The sequence below is a fragment of the Ahaetulla prasina genome, chromosome 1 (assembly GCF_028640845.1).
Source record: "Ahaetulla prasina isolate Xishuangbanna chromosome 1, ASM2864084v1, whole genome shotgun sequence".
Lineage (NCBI taxonomy): Eukaryota > Metazoa > Chordata > Lepidosauria > Squamata > Colubridae > Ahaetulla > Ahaetulla prasina.
This window is the reverse complement of record NC_080539.1, coordinates 175,897,679-175,912,264: the sequence shown is the minus strand read 5'-3', so window position 1 is coordinate 175,912,264 and position 14,586 is coordinate 175,897,679.

Genomic DNA, 14,586 nt, shown 5'->3' with positions numbered 1-14,586 from the left:
GTTATTCGCGCTTAACCATGAGTTCCTGTTCTCCCTTCTCTAAATCTAGTTACGACAGGCAATTGGTTCACTTTTTCAGAACTGTGTTTAAAATAGCATCATGTATAATAGATTCAGATCATATCTTCCCCCTTTGTAATAATAAAGATAATAAAGGTCTATCGAAACTTTAGAGGTTAGGGTTAGGGTCTTTTTTTTTCAGGACCCACGCTTAAAATTTAGTATTATTTTGACTGCAAAGGGCAGTTATAGTTGAGGATTGAGCAACTCAATTTTGAATGAGATTGAAATTCCCTAGAAGAACAGTTGTGTAGTTTAGAAGCGCTTCTTGACCTTCAGCTGTCACTGGAATCGCAGATAATTGTAATGCCAAGGAGCACATCTGTTCAAGTATGGTCACTCAGTGCACCAACCGTGACTCTTCCTTAGCTGGCCAATTTAATAATGGTCATTCAATGTTTGGTTACATCGGACTTTGAGTACTGCAATGTGTTTTACACTTGAAAATATCCAAAAATTGCAACTGGTGCAAAAGCCCTCGATTCAAGAAACAGAGGTCATATAATGCCTATGCTGAAAGATCTGCAAATTGCCCACAGGAACAAGGTCTTGATTTTGACCATTAAAGACCTATAAAGTTTAATGCTTGACCAGCTGAGGGACTGCCTTTCCCACTTTGAATGTCCTTGGTTGCCTAGATCACTCGGTGAAGTCTTTTTGAAGATTCCTTGCTTCAAAAACTAAGCTAACTAGTATGCTGGAGAAGGTCTTTCCCTTTATGGCCCCTAGGCTATAGAACACACTCCTCAAAGAAGTGCTCTTGCCTGCACTCCCAGTAGTTAGGAAAATGGTGCAAAAAATAATTTCTTCTACCAGGCTTTTAATTGAACTGATTTTTAAGGCCAGCAATTTTAATTTTGCCTTGATTTTCCTTGTACTGTTTTATAATTTGTGTATTTAATTGCTCCAAGTTGCTTTGAGTGTCAGAAAAATGGTGAATATATTTAATAATTAATTGATGAACGAAATGAGCCTAGGAGGTCATGACTATGAATGGAATTTGTAACTTTTTTCCTTTTTTTCCCCTCCCCTCCTCTTTTTAATTTGAAAAGATATTTTATGAGACTCATTTTCCTTTTTATGAGTGGCAATTTTCTCTCTCATTTCAGTAGCAAAATCTTAGTGTGTCAAAAAAAAAAAAAAGGAGGGCGGGGGGACTTTACAACACATATAGGGAACTATACAACCTATGAGTTTTTGGGATCCAACACGGCTTTGAGGAAACACAGCCTTCTTTCTCCTATCTTGCTAGGCCCTTTGAGTCCTCCAGACATATTCATTCAAGTTCTGGAATGTATTACTTAATTCTGGGTAGAAAATATTTTTTATCCTTTTCTCCAAAATTTCATGTAAAGACAAAGACAAAGAAATGCGACAACTTCTTGATTGAGGGTACCAAAAATATAAAGAGCCAGGATAAGGGAGATTTATGGCAAGATAATTTTTGCACCCAATCTTCTTTTATTCTTCAAATTTCTAATTAATGCTTAATCAACTCTTATAAAATACCACTCAATAATGCTGAATTTTTTAATTTTCAGCTCATGTAACATTCCTCTGTCATGTTAGAAACCCTCATATGCTATTTCCTGTTCTCTTTGGGGTGTTGAATCTGACAAGATTTTCCATTCGCCATCTGCTCATTAAAATGTCAAGTGTTTTTAAGTGTGAATGAAAAACTGATCTCAGGTTTTTTTAGTATTCCTCTCTTTAAAAAAATGGCTAGTTTATTTTTTTTCTTTTTAAATGGTGGTGTGAGATAATTGTCCTTAAATCCCTTTCTTTGACCATATCCGATCTTCACCTCAGAAGCTTAACCTCAAAGCATTTATTCAACCAAAGGCCACAAAGCTATACTGAATTTTCCCACACCATGTATGCTACACCCAATTTATCCCTAACATCTACTGGTAGGAAGTGATAAGGAATGTTTTTACTGGGCTTTGGTGCATTGGATATTGCTTACTTTTTGGGTGGTGTATGTATGTATGTATGTATGTATGTATGTATGTATGTATGTATGCATGCATTTATGTATGTATGTGTGTCTGTCTGTCTGTCTGTCTATCATCTATCTATCTACCTACCTACCTACCTATCTATCTATCTATCTATCTATCTATCTATCTATCTATCTATCTATCTATCTATCTATCATCTATCTATCATCTATATATCATCTATCTATTTGTATTTTAGCTTTTAAAATATTGTTATCTCCCTTCCCCAAGCCATGAAAACAAAACAGGTAGCTATATTACTTAAAGAAACACACAGACAGCGCCTCATCCCAAAATAGCCCAACTGCATCTCATTGCAATTGCATCTCATCAATTCCAATTTTGAGAGACCTTCAACTTAGCAGCATGATCTCTTCTTGGTGTACCTAACAGAGAAGTAGCTTCCAGATTCTTGGGGGTCAATTTCACCACCAGAATTTTCCCTCCATTAATTGCTGCATCAATACGTACAATATGACGATATGACAAACAAACATGGAGAAATACGCTTTTGGTCTGGCCTGAAAAACTTGAAACTAAAGCCACTTGATCAGGACCCATATTTATTTATTTATTTTATTTTAACACTCAGCATATAGTTGAGGCAATGAAGTATAACTCATATATTATACATTTCTTATGCCTCCTTGAACCACATTCTGTTCTTAATTTTTGCTACTATTGTTTGTGTTTCTTGATTATAGCCAAGGTCTTACGTTAGCTGACTCTTTTAGACTGCTGTAGTTTTCCTGAAGTTTCTGAATAATAACTTTATTTCAGCCTAATATTGTGTGGTTTACTTCAGACCAGATTCCCACCCCAAAAATGCTGTGGCTTTGGCACTATATTTGTTAAAATTTTGTGTCTTCCAAATGTGCTGGAAATAAAATTCTCAGAATCTCTATTTGTTGGCTATGATAAGTAGTGCTCTTGAAAATTATAATCCACGTATATCAGGAAGACACCAAGCTGAGAAAGATTGTTATAAACATACTTCCTTCCTGCAAGCCGTGTTTTAGCTCATACATTAGCCTCAAGCACTACCATAATACTCCTTCTCATTGCTCATTGATGATCACAGAGTCATTCTCAAAACGTCATTTATTGGTTGGAAATGTGGAGCTTCAAAAATCAAAGTAGGCTGATATGAGTTAGCTAAGACTGAACTATTTTTTTGTGCTTTAATATGCTTTATAATTCTATTTTCCCCTTGGATGTCTAAATATGCATACAGAAGTGGAAGAGTCAATCATACAATCGTGAAACACCCAGATTGGAGTTATTTTAGCTTCCTCATCTGACTCTGTTTTTAATTCCAGTCATGCTACTCAGTGTCGACTTTCTTCTACATGAAACATGATTCAATCCATTTTCATATTTAGAATGATAGAAGAGATGATCATTTCCACGGTTTAATATTTCACCAAGTGATCCATCTATGGGGAGTTTCAGTTTCTGTTTTCTTTAAAATGCCTGTCAACTATTATATCATCTAACATCTCCTCTCTACCCCTAGAGATATTTCCCAATTTTATGTCTCTAAGAACATAGCATTTCAAATGGCACTTTGTGCTTTAGCCAATATCATATTCAGCTTTCAAGCTCACAACTTGTTTGGTTCCTGCTCTTTCCCTCACCCCCCCTGAATCCACATTCAAGTCAAATAGTGCAATGAAATTCATAGTTTTCTTCTGATTTGCTTGATTGTATAAAATATCTTTAGAATGGTGTTGTTGCTTTAGTTTCCAGGACTGAGAGAGCCAAATGGCACTTTCACGATTTCCATGGATCACACATGTGCACTTTCACTCTTTATAGGACTACTTGACACCATAATCCAAGTAATTTCTTCTTGTGTTTTTACTTGAGTGCCCGGTATATTTAGGAGACCGGGATTGCAAAAGTAGCAAGAACATATCTGTAATCTATGTTGTTTTAATATGAGTTTTCATGTTTTTGAAGAGGTACAGCACTGGAATGTACTGCCTTATTACATATAGCTTATTACATATAGTCTACCTCTTATTCTGTCATACAGGTAGTCCTTGACTTACAACAGTTCATTTAGTGACCTTTTGAAGTTACAATTGCACTGTAAAAAGTGACTTACGACCATTTTTCACACTTACAATCATTGCAGCATGGGGGGGGTCACATGATCAAAAGTCGGCTGCTTGGCGCCTGGCATGTGTTTATGATTGTTGCAGTGTGGTGTGATTTGCCCCTTTGGCAACCTTTTGACAGGCAAAGTCAGCGAGGAAGCTAGATTCACTTAACAACTGTGCTACTAGACCCAGGAGCATATAAAGAGATTGTATAATGTGTTGCTTGAAATAGATTCGGAAAAGGATTTGGTAAAGGATTGTATGATAAAATGGGCACAGAATATTCAGGAACCAATAATGTTGGAAACATGGGAGAAAATCTGGGTTAGAAATGTTAAGTTTACACAAGCACAGAATTTAAGGGAAAATTTTTATAAGATGTTTTATAGATGGCATTTAGATCCCAAAAAATTATCATGTATGTATCCTAATATTCAAGCGAAATGTTGGAGGTGTGATTGTGATGATGCTACATATTTTCATATTTGGTGGACTTGCAAGAAAATTAAGGTCTTTTGGATAAGAATTTGGTGGATTATTCAAAATGTACTGAAGAAGAAGATAAAGTTCCTGCCACAATTTTTCCTTTTGGGAATTATAATGGATTGTACAGGGATTGAGACTAAATTGATTTTGAACTTAATAACAGCAGCAAGACTGTTGATTGGACAATACTGGAAGAAGAAGAGATACCTACAATAGAAGAATGGATATTGAAAGTTATTAATTTGGCTGAGATGGCTAAAATCTCAGCTTTTAAAAGACAATACGCAGGAAAGATATTTAATTGAATGGAAAAATGGATTGATTATCTACAAAACAGATATCAGATTAAGAAATATCAGATTGCCTTTGAATAATTAGAAAGTTATTTTATGTAACGGGGAGGGGGTTGGGAGACGAAATGCTTTGGATGTGGTTATTTGGATTGGACTTTACCTTGTGATTGACCCGGAAGCCGGGGGTGGGGAGGAGGGGTGTTTTGTTTTTTTTGTTTTTTTTTTTGGGAGGGAGGGGGAAAAAAGGGGGAAAAATGTTTTTGTTTTTTTTAAAACTCTTTCAATAAAAAAAAAAAACAACTGCTACTAACTTAACAACTGCAGTAATTCACTTAACAACTGTAGCAAGAAAGGTCGTAAAATGGGGCAAAATTCACTTAACAAACATTTCACTTAGCAACAGAAATGTTGGGCTTAATTATGGTCGTAAATCAGGAACAACCTGTATTAAATATATCTGTACAATTACATAGAAAGCAAGAGCCGTGGTGTCGCAGTGGTTAGAATGCAGTACTGCAGGCTACTTCTGCTGACTCCTCAGAAGTTTGGCAGTTGAAATCTCACTGGCTCAAGGTTGACTCAGCCTTCCATCCTTCCAAGGTCAGTAAAATGAGGACCCAGATTATTGGGGGCAATATGCTGACTCTGTAAACTGCTTAGAGAGGGCTGTAAAGCACTGTGAAGCAGTATATAAGTCTAAGTGTTATTGCTTTGTTACCACTTTCTGTAATGTCCTATGTGAGGAGCAGAAAGGCCTATCTAACTTTTGTGTATTCCAATACTCTATGATTATCGTTTTTCTTTTTTCTTTGTATTGTTCCTTATGCTAAAGTAGGAATAATACTTTACAATGACATTACGGTCCTACTTTTCTTGCCTTTCAGGCTCCGTCAGTCTTGAGATCAGTCTTAAATCTGAGCTCGTGGAAGGTGCTTTACCAATTTTGAAACTTGAACCTAAAATGGGGTGAATGCCAGCTGGGTTGGGTTGCAAGTTCTTTTGGATTCAGAAGCAATAAACACACAGTATGAGTATTCAAGGGTTTATTCCAAAGCGGTATAAGAAAATAACACAAGAGAGTAATAAAAGAATATTCAGGGATACTGAAGAATATAATGTTACCCAAAACAGAAATCATATACAAGAATACTGAAGAATACAAAAAGACAAAGAAGAACAACCTTCTGCCTCTTCTGCCAATCAGGAACCCTTCAAAGTCAGCCATTTGCCTTTTTTTTTTTGGCCCTGGACTGACCTAATTTTTAGAGCAGGGGTCTCCAACCTTTGCAACTTTAAGACCTGTGGACTTCAACTCGCAGAGCTCCTCAGCCAGCAAAGCTCTGGGAGCTTTGAAGTCCACAAGTCTTAAAGTTGTCAAAGTTGGAGACCCCTGTAGAGAGTAATTACCCCTTAAGTAATTACCCCTTAAGAGGCCACCCAAGCTAAGTAGGGTCCTCATTTTCCCAAATGTACTTTCCTACTTTAAATGTGTCTTCAAGTAATCTGCGGTCTAGAAAAGTAATTGTATATAGACAAATGGAAATGGACCAAGTGGGTTAAAGCAGCAGTTGGGAATCTATCTGTGCTCTCACAGATACAGTATTGGAGCACTAGTGCTCTGTACCAAGAGTTAGCAACTTTCTTGTAACTAGGAGTTAAGGTTTATTTATCTTACCTTTGAAGCATTGGAGCTCATTTTTGTTGTTTAGTCACTAAGTCATATCTGAGTCTTTGGAACCCCGTGGAACATGGTATGCCAGGCACCCTCTTCTCCACTCACTGTCTCCCGGAGCCTGCCCAAACTTATTTCCGCTGTATCGATGACACTATCTATGGAGCTCATAGGGGAGGGAAAATAACAGCACTTGCATGGGTAAAAACACAAATGCTGCTTCTTACATACTTGCAGCAAACATTAGGACACAAAGAGATAATGGCAATATTTGTTTAGGACTCCTTGATCTCTTAGCGGGTTTTTTTGACACCATCAATCATAGTATTCTTTTTTTCAAAAAAGTTTTTTTATTTTTTCCCCTGTTATTATATGAATAATCAAATATGTATCTACTTTGCTATATTTCTCTGGTAATATACCCAATAAAAATGCCTCTGGTTTTAATTCTATATGTTGGTGCAACATTTCCTCTAACCATGCCTGTATTCTAATCCAATAATTTTTTTCTTCCGTATACGTCCACCACATATGATAATATAATCCCAGCAGCTGAAAACATTTCCAACTTTTAGCTGACTTATCCTTAAACATTTTTGCTAATCTTTCTAGTGACATATGCCATCTATAAAACATTTTATATAAATTTTCTTTATATGCAGTTACCATTGTTAATTTATAATTCCTTTCCCATAGTTGTTACCATCTCTCTAGTTCTATTGTATAACCAAAGTTTTTTGCCCATGCTATCATTGTCTCTTTTACTTCTTCCTCTTCTGATCTGATTTGCAATAAGTAATTATATAATTTCTTAATAATTTTTCATCTGTCCCAGTCAATATCTCATCCAATTCTGATTTTTCAAAATTAAAAACATACTGTTTCAAATCTTTATCATATCTTGATTGTATTTGCAGTCGTGCATACCAATCTGTCTGAATCCCTTTTTCTTCCTGGTTCTTGTTTCTGTTTTAGTTCTCCCTTCTCTGTTAAAATATCCTTATATCTCACAATATTTTTCATGTTAATCATATTTGGATGTGTCAAAGCTTCTATTACCGAAAGCCACATTGCTATCTTCATATAATTAATTATATTGGGACTTCAACTTTGTCTTTTTTGTTTTAATAGTTTTGATAAATGTATTCTGTTTTTTATTTTTATTTGCTTCCCACAATTCCTTTTGGTAGATGGGAAGCTGTATAATTTTTTTTCAATAAACAAACTAGTCTTAGGACATCCATTATGCCCCTAAATTGGAAAAATCATTCTGATTTGAGGTCCATTTCTGTGTGTGTGTTAAAAAATGACTCGTGTTCCCATTTAATTCCTATAAGCACTTAAATCTTCTATTACATAAAAGCAGGTACATCCAAAGCACCTGAGGGCAGGACAAGAAGCAATAGGTGGAAACTAATCAAGGAGAGAAGCAATTTAGAACTAAGGAGAAATTTCCTGACAATTAGAACAATTAATCAGTGGAACAACTTGCCTCCAGAAGTTGTGAATTCTTTAAAACACTGGAAGTTTTAAAGAAGATATTGGATAACCATTTGTCTGAAATGGTGTAGGGTTTCCTGCCTAAGTAGGGGGTTGGACTAGAAGACCTCCAAGGTCCCTTCCAACTCTATTCTATTCTATTCTATTCTATTCTATTCTATTCTATTCTATTCTATTCTATTCTATTCTATTCTAAATACTGCAAACTGATCCATTTTAGAGGATACTCTGGAGGATTTATGTGTTGTTCATCCTTTCCTATATAATTCTAGGTTGCTCATATGTTAAATCATAACACAAATCCAGAACTGACCACAGATTTTATCAGCTTGATATAATGTGTCTAGTTTCTAGGTTTTTCTACGTACCTTCATCTCTAGTAGTCTTGTTCAGATCATGTCCTTTACTGCACCTGCAGAATGGCACTTAGTATGTAGCATTTTTTCCCCGTAGTTTTTATAAGGCAAGAGCTTTATGACTTTGAACTTAACTTTGTCATTGGATCTCCTCATTTTAAATATTAGATCTCAGCCAGAGGTGGGTTTCAGCAGGTTCTGACCAGTTCTGGAGAACCAGTAATGAAAATTTTGAGTAGTTCAGAAAAGTGCTAAATACCACCTCTGACTGGTCCCACCCACATCTATTCTCTGCCTCCCGAGTCCCAGCTGATCGGGAGGAAATGGGGATTTTGCAGTAACTTTCCCCTCCTACCCCCAGCAAGCCACCCACACCAAGCTGTGCCATGCCCACCAAGCCACATCCACAGAACCGGTAGTAAAAATTCTGCCTGGCCCTGCCCCTATCTATCCTCTGCCTCCCAAGTCCCAGCTGATTGGGAGGAAATGGGGATTTTGTAGTAACCTTCCCCTGAATTGGGGAGGGAATGGAGATTTTACAGTATCCTTCCCCTGCCACGCCCACCAAGCCATGCCCACAGAACCAGTGTTCAAAAAAATTGAAACCTACCACTGATCTCAGCCTTTGAATATGTATTGCACTGTTATAGATGCTGGTCTTATAACATCTGCATTTTCAACTTCTGTTAATTTTTATTGAAGAGATCTTTTTTACATAGTATAATAGTACAATGGAAAAACAATGCAGGTTTCAAGAGACAAAGTTAAGTGATAGGTAAATAAGAAAGAAAGGAGAAAAGAAAGAAAAAGAAATACAATGAAACATATTTTATTCCAACATCTGCATTTTTAAAAGAAGAAAAATGGGGGGAGGGGGGCAGGGGAAACTCAGTTGTGGCATTTCTTATTAGTTATGGTGGTAGCATGCATTTTATGGCATACTGTAGAATAAAATTAAACATTTCTGATTTTAATAGGAATTCATATTGTTTTAATGATGTCTCTGTGTTATATATTTTGTAAGAGTTTAATATATCCTCATCCCTAAGGAATTTACAACAAAGAATTTTGAAAAACAATGTTTTCTAATAAGGCACTGAGAAATGGCATTAAGTATAATGACCTTTTAACGGACACATGAACAGAGAAGTTATAAAATGAACCTTCATTTAAACTGCTTTGAAATATTGACTTGGCTCCACTAAGAACTGGCCTTGCCTTTTGTTCTGCATCAAAAAGGACATCCCCAAAAGTATTCTTAATAAAGAGCCTTTCCTTTCCCTGATTATCCTTATTATTATAAGCATGAATGGTGTTGAGTCCCTTAGCAGTCAAGAATCCTGATGTGAGTGCAGAAGACCTAACAGGTTGTTTTAATAAAATTAAATCAGTATATTGAACTGTGATGAATATGTCTTCTGATTTGCTGGCTGGAGTTCTGCGTATACTTAATTAAGAATGAAATTATAGTTTGAGAGTAAATCCCATTGAATCCAATGGAAAATACTTCTGAGTAGCAATGTCTAGAATCACTATAAACATTTTGAAGTCAATAGGTGTCAAGCATTCAATACGGACAAAGTTATAACCTTCTTCATATTTTAATGGTAACTGAGTCCTCCTCAAAATACCCCCAGGGTGGGAAACCAGTGGTCCTCACTCAATTACATAGAGATATGCCCTATTGCTGAGAATGTAAGATCACATAAAATATTCCCAGTTCTTTAGTGATGACCCCAGGGCAGGCAACCTTTTCCCACCAAGAACGGTGTATTTTCAGCCATTCTTGTTGGCGACCAAAACTTGCAGGTACCTAGATTTAATTTATAATACCAACCATAAAGTCTCATTTCACTGTTCCAACTCTGAGCTTTGGAGGTTTAATGCACCCATTTTTCCCTCAAAAATTGCAATATTTTTTCCCATCATACATTTGGTAATTTCCCATCAAATTCCAGCAGTGTGCTCTTCAGGGAGTCTAAGACGCTAACTGAAAATGGAATTGGGGTTTATGAGTCGAAAAAGCCCAGAAGACAGGAAAACTTTCCTGGTATTACATTTCTAGCACTCAGCCACTTCATACGGCCAAAGATTCCGGATTGATGGGAGATGTAGTCCCACAACACCTGGGTGGGTCACAGGTTCACCACTCTTATCTACAGTTTGTTTCTTCATACAACTGTACACACAAAGGTGGCTGAGGATTAACTGTGGCTGTTTATATGCAGAAGAAAAGTGACTTTGTGAACCAGCCATTATTTTCAAAGTAAATTTGCTTAAGATTTAGATATAGCAAATGTAGTGGAATTAAAAAAATGTGGGTTGATTTTTTTTTAAAAGAAGGATTTGTCGTTCTTTTAATGTTTTACTTTATGTTTGCTTCTTTAGAATTTATCTTTCTTTGGAATAGTTTAAAAGCCCAAGAAATTATCCCTTTCAGTTCAGGTATGTTGAACTACTTTGTTATTTTCTCTTTGTATGTTGGATGAAGAAGAAGGAAATATTCTCCTTTGAAATGCTCTGAATAAGATGCCTTTTAAGAGAAGGAACTTTTTTTTTTTGGTGCAAAAGGCAGCTATGCTGATATTACTGCAGATATTAATGTGAAACTGGAAAGTCTAGAATCCCCTTTTGGAAACTGTTAAACTTTCTCAGTTATGCAATTAAAAGAGAATGGCATTGAAATATGTTTCTTTGCACCATGGTCTTGCTATCTAAATACTGCGTGTAGGTCAGAGTAAGGCCTCTGAACATAATGAAGACATGGGGCAAATGGAATGCAGTTCTGTGAATACTATATATCTTTTGTAATTTGTTCTTTGTTCCGGTCCAGTAAGCAGAGAAGTGAGAAAATTCAGTATAATAAGAGGTAAAGTGGCTTTTTATGTATCACATGTCACATAGTTGACATGACCCTTCAAATCCATTGGTTACCCAGGTTCAGTGAATCCAGGATCCACTGGATATTTGTGTTGATGGTACAGCATTTTGATTATGCCTCCCCCCACCCCCCACCCTTTTTTTTTTTTTTTTTGCAAATCAGAAAGCAACCTAAATGCAATTCCCCCTTTTTCCCCCAAGGGAAATTTGTCATTGATGCAAAAACAAATGTACAAATTACTTTTTAAATATTAGAGAGTCCCCCACTTTTTTTTTGGTGTCACCCTTGAACTCAGATGCTCTCCAAAAGTTTGTTCACAGGTTTCATTTTTTTTAGATATAGCTCTCTTGAGCATGTGCCATAGCATGGCAAAAGTTCTCAGAGAGAGCCAAAAGAAATATTTTGTCTGGTTGGGATTTTCAATATTAATTTAAAATTTTAAGATTTTAAAATTAGGCTGATAGAGAATGATTCTTGTGGCCACTGGGATATAAACCTGATAAGTGGCTGGACTTCCAAGTTTAGAAGACTCATAAAATCATCTGCTACAATGTCCTACCTGTCAATGACTACTTCAGCTTCAACCACAACAATACACGAGCACACAATAGATACAAACTTAAGGTAAACCGCACCAAACCTGATTGCAGAAAATACGACTTCAGCAACAGAATGGTCAATGCCTGGAATGCACTACCTGACTCTGTGGTTTCATCCCAAAATGCCCAAAATTTTAACCTTAGACTGGCTACTTTTGACCTCACCCCATTCCTAAGAGGTCTGTAAGGGACGTGCATAAGAGCACCAGCATGCATAATGCCCCTGTCCCAATGTTCCCTTTAATTGTATTCATTTTATGTATTCAGTTCATGCCTATAGTTATATGTACTCGACAAATAAAATAAAAATAAAAAGACGTGTTGATAGAAACCTCCAAATGACTTTCAATTTCCAAGCAGGAGATCTTTTATCAGGCCGGCAGGCAGGCCTGGTGTGTGTGTGTGTGTTTGTGTGTGTGCATGCACATCCTTCTCAAGGCTGTGTGTGTGTGTGTGTGTGTGTGTGTGTGTGTGTGTGTGCGCATGTATATATAGCCTTGAGAAATAATCTCCTGTAATGCCCCAGATTTACACTGGCCCAGGGGGCTGCTGTACAATAGAATCCCGAAGGGGCACATTAAACTGAACTGAGACTCCTTTAAGGCAGAGCAAAATGTGCAGAACTGTGATGTGACTGCAGGAACTCATCTCCCTGGTTGAAAGGAAGGAAGGAGGTGGTGGAGGGGTGGGCAGAGAGACTGCACTGCATATTTACATAAAATTCCCTTAAGAATATCTGTCATGCCAGAGATTAAACCAAATGTCTCTCCCCAGTTTAATGTTATGCCTTAAGGCAGGCTGGGCCCAATAGGTTTCCTTGCTCTCCTCCAAATCAGAGATTATGAGCACGGAGAGTTTTAAATCTTGCCCTTATTCTCCGTAAGGTACAGCTACCTTAAATCACTGACTTGTGGAGACTATCAGGAGTCTGCCTTTAGCCTCCTTCTCCTCCCTGGATTTTGAGTTTCCTACAAAATGTGCAAAGATTCTGTCTCTCCTTGCAGGATTTTAAACTTCAGTCTCCATATTAACATCATTGTTCTTCACTGGTAAATGATTCCAGAAACATGGTGATTTTTTCCCCCCAGGTAATTGGATAAAATAAAAAGTGCACAAGAATGAACAACTGGTATCAATCTTCTTTAATGCTGCGTTGGTTTTGTGAATGACTAGAAACCCTTTCAGTCCATTCAGTCAACTTCCAGAGCTTCCCAAAAATCATATCGGGGGGGGGGATTATTTATTACTGATTTATTAAATTTGTATCCCATCCATCCCATGGTTTGAAGTGACTCAAAAAATGCCCCATTAGAAAATGTTTTACTTTTCCTAACAGAATCGCAAAGTAGGTGTGTGTTAAGCACCCACTAATCTCAACAAACTTATTTTGAAATGTAAAAGAAAAAAAATCAGAATTCAAAATAAACAGGGCAAATTTTTTGGTCACTGTCTCTCTCATTGTCCTGCTCCTTGCAATCTCTGGAACCCCAAAAGCAGAATTTAAACGTGAAGCCCTAACTACCGGTACGAGGTAGGGGCCTGCTCTGTGTTGAGGGAATATCCCATCTTCTTGGAACTCTTACAGGCACACACAGAGTTTTTGACATGTCTTTCTACCCTACCCTTTCTATAACCAAAGGGATGTGATGGGCTCTCTGACAACACAAGCAGCCAGATTGAAAAAATCTACTTCATTTTAATTATTTATTTAATAATGATTTAATTATTTATTTGTGCAGTACTGCAGGCTACTTCTGCTGACTGCCAGCTGACAGAAGTTGGGCAGTTTGAATCTCACTGGCTCAAGGTTGACTCAGCCTTCCATCCTTCCAAAGTGGGTAAAATGAGAACCCAGACTGTTGGGGGCAATAGCCTGACTATGTAAACCACTTAGAGAGGGCTGTAAAGTACTATGAAGTGGTATATAAGTCTAAATGCTATTGCTATTGCTATTTAATGCTTCTTCTGTGGCACAAAAGGTCTTCCTATGTGGATATTAAGTCAATGACTACATTGCATTAATGATTTCAGTTATGTTTCTTTCAGATGAATATCCTTCACTTGTTTTTAATCTAGCATCTCTCCTAAAAGTAGGCATGTATATATTGAAGGGAGAATACAGAAATCTTTCAGACCCAAAAGAGAAGCTTCAACTAGTGCAGGGGTGTCAAACTCACATTGTCACGGTGGCGTCACATGATGTATTGGGACTTTTTTCCCTTTGCTAAACCAGGTGTGGGCATGTCCTAGTGGATCCAGGAGACACATTTCAGCTGAAAATCTAACTAAAGTTGCTAGTCCTCCTCTAGGCTTCCATCTTCTTTGCTGGACATTGCTATACAAATTAATACAAATTCCATTCCAATTCTTTATATAGAGAGAGGAAAGAGAGAAATAAACAAAAAAAGCTATATGTGCAATAAGAAAAAAAAGTAGAAAAAGTGAAAGATACCAAGAAGTGGCTTCTAATACTCTTCACAGCAATTGCAAATGCAATTATATTTTAACCCCACTCTCTAAAGTTACATCTCTTCTTTCTATAATCTGCCCTATCTAAATATCAAAATCATAAATTACAAATTCATTTCCCCCTTTTTATGCAAAAAGTCCATAAGGGCTTTCCAATCACCAATA